Below are 6,696 nucleotides of genomic sequence, written 5' to 3' on the forward strand. Positions count from 1 at the left end.
CAAAAATCTCCTGCTGGTGGCAAAGAGGGACCTGGCAACTCTAGGGGAACATAACATCCAAGCCAAGCATCCCAAGTTTCGATTGACTTTTCCTTGGCCACCGTTGCTTAAACTGCACAGTATCCAGCTTTTGGCAAAAAAAAAAAAAAATTAGTTTTGTGTAATTGCAAACCTCCACTAGTGCACGTCTGTTTCTAGTGTTCAGTTCTAAGAAGTGCCAAAGTCGCTTGGCCTCACTGCCCTATCCTGCTCCATCTCCTAGGGACTCTGTAAACAAAGCCTTGCAAAATCTTGACCTAACAAGGGAGGCGAAAGGCCATATTTGCTGTTCCTAATTTCGGTAGCTCAGATCAAATCAGTGGGAAGGAACAAAAAGAAGGCCAGAGCTGTGGACCCAACCTTCTCTCCCTGCATGTTTTCGTTGGCTGCTATTTTTTCAATGGTCATGGTAGCAACAGCTGCATTTGAAGCTGAAAGCACTGAGCATTTCTTGTTAGAAAAGTGTGAAATTACATTGAAGCCAGAGAGGTGGAAAACTGTTTTGGTTTAGTGGCCACAGTCTTAATTACAAATGAAGAAAACATTCTTGCCATTGTCTATGAATAATATGTGGCCATGGGGGTTCATGTGCCCTGATTAAGTACAAAATTATCTTTGCATGTCAAGCAACAGTCTGGAAATGAAGTGCATTTTCTTTAAAAAATAATAATAATCTCCCTTTGGCCTTCCCAGTTTAATTATACATACTTGGCACTCATTAACAGAGAGACCAAATCGAGGCAGACAGTTGGGAAAAGGCAGTTTGTCCTTTGCAAGCAATCTTTTCAAGTGCAAAACATTCTTTGAATCCAGCACCTAAAACTTTGCAATCACGGCAAAATATTCAGTGACTTCATCGCAGGGTGGAGGACAGGCAGCCTGCCGAACCTCCATCACCCTGAGCCAAAGCTTTCCACTTCCAAACCATGACTCAGATATTTTCAGAAGGGCTTTAGTGGCAGGGGGGAAAGCTAGAACAATTTGCTCTTCCACCACTTTCTCCGCCCCAGTGCTTCCTGAGCTCTTTGGGGTTGCCCAAGAGGGACTGCGGGGCAGGGACCTTCAATGCCCTTGACCAGTGTGGAATGTTGAGTGTGAAATGTTGAGTGTGGAATGTTGCATTTGGAATGGTGAGTTCATGCAGCCGACAGAGGACATGCACAGGTGCAGGCGTGGAATGTTTGTTGGGCAGGGATGTCTAAAGCACCTAGCACATTATTCTGCTTGTGCAACACCTCACCCAGTACTGACGCTAAACCAGCACTCAAGAGGACTTCATCCTGATTCCAAGCAGTTGTATGATTTGCAGTGTTACAGGGAGTCCCAAGAAAGACACTGTAGATCCTACCCTGCTAATTAGATCCCCTAAAACGTTGCTGTGTGGCTTGTCCAATCGAACTAGCCTGCTGTCCTCATCATAGATGCTATTATTCCCAGATCGCTGGCCAAGAACTGTGGTAATTGCCCGCCAATCCAACAGGCTGCTCAGAGTGACGGCCGCAAGCGTAACCACGCACGTTCTTACGCCCCAGGATTTGAGTGGTAAAGCATCCCGTACTCCTGTTGTGATGCAGTTCTTCCGGGAGTAAACCTGACAGTGACGTAAGCATGTCGCACGCGGCCACACATTCGCACGGCCACCCACCCCCAAAGACTTCCTGCCGGTGGAGAGGGAGGCAACCCTAACTGCCACAGAAATAGGGAGCCAAGGTTATTATTTTCCTAATTTGCTAGTCTTCCTGTATTGTCTTATTGAACAGAAAGCACTTCATCCAAGTAGCTCAATGGAACCTCCTCATTTAGAGGCAGTATACCTTTGAATAGGAGGTGTTTGGATGAAACACTGATTACATGTCTTTCTTCTAAACTTTGCAAAAGAAGGAGGCATCTGGTTGGTCATTGTTGGAAACAACAGGATATGATATTTGGAGAGACATGATTTTGCAGGGCTCTTCTTAGGCATAGAGATTGTTGGATAACCCCTGGGGTGATACTGAGCCACATTGTGAATTTCCTGGCTTGTTTTGTGCAGAGAACTGATTTGCCCTTTTCCTCTCTACTGCTCTCCCCTCCCCCCTTCCCTTAAAGCTATTGCTTACTCTGGGGATCTGATTATACCTTTGGAAAACTAGAAGCTCTTCCTCTTTGTTTTGATCCATGTTTTTAATATATTGCAAAGGAGTGGGGGGATTATCAAGATCTGGATTAGCAAAGCTATTTCCTGAGGATCCCCCAGCTTCATAAATGAGGTCAAAAAAGGTCCACTCTGAATGGAGTCCATTAATCTCCTTGTTGTTAGCGAGGAAATGTTGAGAAGTGCAGGTGTTAACAGCCTCTGTGTTATTTTTGGGAGGCCGAGAGCCGAAACACTTGCAGGAAGCAGACGATTCCCCTGGCTGTATCCTGCAATATTATTTTAGGCAGGAGAACTAAAGCTTCTGCATAGGATTAGGCTTTGCTTTCATCACACCTTTTGGACGGGACATTCTGTTTGCAAGAATTTCGCCTCTGGCATTTGCTGAAAATAAATAAAATTAAATCATCAATATGATCCATCCGAAATGTTGTGGTACAGTTTTGGGGTTTAAAAAAAAGGAGTTAAGCAGATGTTGATTGCAGAGAGATTATATATACAGAGCTGCAGCATTCCAGAAATAAATACAACTCGTAAAAATTAACTTCTGTTTCTAAGAACCAGTTTGCAAAAAAAAAAAAAATTGCATTTCTGTTCTGGCAGAGCGGAGTTTTTCCCACTCGCAATGCTGTTGGCATGAGCCGTATTCTGCAACCATCTCTATTTCCCAGGAACAGTTCTTATTTGCTGGTACCCATCCCTGATAAATCACTCTCCCTATTTCTGCATTCTGGGAATGCCTTGGATGCCTTGGCAAAAACTATGCATTGCTCGTATTTTTCCGGGCTCCTCACCTCCTCTGCAGTCTTTAGAAATTAAATCACAGTCGGGGTGGAACAGGTCTTGTTTCTAGTGTGCCTTATGTATGCACTTTTACATAAACATTAAAGTGCTCCATGTAGTGCCCCCCCCCGGCCCCAACCTGCCATTTCATACGCCAGTGAGGTTCATTTTGCACCCCTGAAAATTGATTGTGGATAATCATGTTTTTTTTCTTTTTAATAACTCTTTTTTTACGTTTAACTTATAACAACAACAAAATTAAAAATTCAGCAACAGTAGGTTAAACATACTAGTACAGTTGAGATATGTTCCAGTACTTGATGTATTATACATTAATGCTTTTTACAGAGATCATACCATTTCATGTGTTTACTTAGCAGAACTTAATAAATGAAAATCATGCAATAGTTTCATAGGCATCTTATGCTTTGTGATGCTCCCTTCTCCACAAATTCTATCATGTTTTTTCTAAAATCTACACAACCCAAAGAGCAAACGCCTTCTCAGCTATTAGAACAGAGCAACATAAGGCAATTCAGAGTACATAAATGCAGCATTCAGCCAACAGAGTTGACTGGCAATATTCTAGGGGGTCTCGGGTGGTGATCCTAGAACAGAAAAAATTAGGGCAGAAGCATTACGAGAATGCCCCAGATTTCATTTGGGAAATGCTCGAGGAGGAAATAGGGTTGCCAACTCCAGCTTGGGAAATTCCTGGAGATCTGAGGATAGTACCTCTGTAGGGCATAGTTTGGGGAGGGATGTGTTGCCATAGAGCAAGGATGTGATGCCATAGAGTCCACCCTCCAAAGTTGCCATAGAGCAAGGATGTGATGCCATAGAGTCCACCCTCCAAAGCTGCAGAAGAACAGATCTCTGTGGTCTGGAAATCAATGGTAGTTCCAGGAGGCCCTACCTGAAAGCTGGCAATCCGGGGAGAAGAGGAGTTTAGGGGTTGTGCTGGAACAAAACTTGATTCTGAATTTAGGCTTGATGGTTTAGGATTTGAGTGCTGCTCCTGGGGAACACCATCTCCATACTCCTACAATGTTGTGAGACTTTGCAACAGAGATTTGAAGAAGAAGAAGAAGAAGAAGAAGAAGAAGAAGAAGAAGAAGAAGAAGAAGAAGAAGAAGAGGAGGAGGAGGAGGAGGAGGAGGAGGAGGAGGAGGAGGAGTTGGTTTTTATGCCCCAATTTTCTCCACCTTTTTAAGGAGATGCAAACCGGCTTACAACTGCCTTCCCTTTCTCTCACTACAACTGACATCTTGTGAGGTAGATGGGTCTGAGAGAGTTCGGAGAGCAGGTTTCATGTGGAGGAGTGGGGAATCAAACCCAGTTCTCCAGACTAGAGTCTACCGCTCTTAACCACTGCACCAAGCTAGACCAGTTGATGTCTTTTAATTTACTTCACAGAGTCATTGTGAGGACAAAATGAGGATGGGAAAACCATGTATGCCACTCTGAGCAGCTTAGAGGAAGGACGGGATAAAAATGTATTCGACAGGTTGATTTAAATTATGCACTCCTTAGCATATATTTTGTGATTTTTCATGGTTAGATATTTGTTTGGTTAGATATTTGTTCCAGAGACCCAACACAATGCATTCATATAGAGAACTTAGATTTGAATGTCTTTATTATACAAAAAATGTTTCTTGGGAGATGTACAGTTCAATCCTCAGCACAGTTAGACCCTTTAAGTCCATGGACATCCATGAAATTAGAAGGGTGTAACTGGTTAGGTTTGCCCTGTTAGAAGCCGTGGGAGATACTGTCCCCCCACCCCAGGAATTGCAGCATTCATGCTGATGGAGATAACAGTACCAACAGCCACTAACAGGCAACTGTGAGATAAGGGCCCAATCCCCAAGTCAATAAATCCTTCCTTTGGCCTTTACATAGATATCACTCACATTTCCAGTGCCTCCATGTCAAAGGATCTGTTAACCCATGACGTATTTTCCATTTGCCGGACATCTGTTTCAACATCTGCGTTCAGTGGATGAGAATGACTCACGTTGCGCGCATTATATTTTTGTTTGAGTCATAGTTGACCCACATCGGTTTTCGTATGCATGGCTGGTGCAGCCAAACATTCAAGCGCTCTGTGTCTGTCTGCGCACAGGCCCGTGGTCATGCTTTAACAGTGCAAATCTTGAGTCTGCAATGCTCCTAGTGCTGTATGGAAAGGGGACAAACATGTTGAGGTGCTGTCAATTTGAAGTAGGTTTTTTTGGGGGGTAAATTTGTTGTCAACAATCTGACGAGAGGTTTGGGCCTTCCTTGCGGCCTCAACCCGGTGGTCCTGGGATGTTTCTTCATGGAATGTCCTCACTCTCTCCGCCTCCCCTGCCTTCAGTCCAGGTCAGCGCTGCCTTTTGTCGTGGGTTATGTGAGCTGGGTGGAGTAGGCTTGCCAGCCAACCGTTGGCTACTGATGAGAAGAGCGAGGGTGGTGAGACGTGTAAAATGCCGTCACTCCAATGGTGTGTCATCGCTTCTGGTGCAAACCCAGAAGTCATGTCACCAAGTTGGGGCAACAGAGTTTCACTGGAATCCTAGAGCATCACCCTGACATGATGATGTCACTTCCAGGTTCATGCCAAAGTGACATCACACCATCAAAGCGACAGTTTTTTTTTTTACCTTGTTGCCCTACCAAGGGGTGTTGGGGGGGTGTCAGAGAATGCTGGGCAGAAGGTTCCCCACTGTGGCAGGAGACCTGGCAGCCTTACATGTGGTATCTATGATGTATGCCCATATGTGCATCCATGCCAGAAGTATTGTATCATTGGGTTGGGAAATACCTCGATATTGTAGGGGTGGATCTTGAGGAGGAAGAGTTTGGGGAGGGACTTCAGTGGGGAACAATGCCATAATCCACCTTCCAAATCAGCCGTTTTCTCCAGGGGAACGATCTCTGTTACCTGGAGGTCAGTTGTACTCCCCAGAGATCTCCAGCCACCACCTGGAGGTTGGCAACCCTCCCGGAACATTTTGTACGTGGGACGAGGGATACCGTGTTTCATTAGCGTGCGTCGGCTTCATGTCCTTCTCAGCTGCCTTGCAGAACAAAGTCCAAGCTTTGAATTAAACTCTGCCAGAGAGCAATGTTGGAGACAATTTCTTCAACGTGTGATTCTCGAAGGTTCCTTTTCATCATGCACGCACAAATGCATGCACACACACACACACACAATCACCTCAACTCAAATGAGTCCAACCCATGGTTTTAATTAGATAGCTGGGAACCTCCCAAAACGCCCATCTCCGTGGAGTTGGCAGGATCACAGACAGTCTTACAAATTACTTAGTTAGAACTAAAAGCTTCAGAAATCCCTCGGATTAAGAGGAGGCCCCAGCGAGGCCTTGTTAGGACGAGTCGCTGGAGGAAAGCGGTTTCTATTTTTGCTGGAGTGCTCGTCAGAGTTAAATATGACAACATTTGAGGGCTGTTGAGGCCTTTTTCGCTTTACATCCCCACCCCCAAGAGAACACTGAGCATTTTCAAGGTCGGCCACAGGGCAAGATGAAGAAAGATCCACCGTGTCAGCGTCATTCTTTAGAGCTGGGTAAAAATAATATTATTTGATGGATTGGTGATGGAATTCCTTCCAGACCCGACAGGCCCACGAGGCGGCATACATCACGATTTCCAAAAGAAGCCGATGTATAACGAGGATGATAAAAGAATGCAAAATCTAAATGTTAAAACCACTTTTCTAAAATATATGTAAG

The sequence above is a fragment of the Euleptes europaea genome, chromosome 17 (genome assembly GCF_029931775.1).
Source record: "Euleptes europaea isolate rEulEur1 chromosome 17, rEulEur1.hap1, whole genome shotgun sequence".
In the NCBI taxonomy this organism is placed as follows: Eukaryota; Metazoa; Chordata; class Lepidosauria; order Squamata; family Sphaerodactylidae; genus Euleptes; species Euleptes europaea.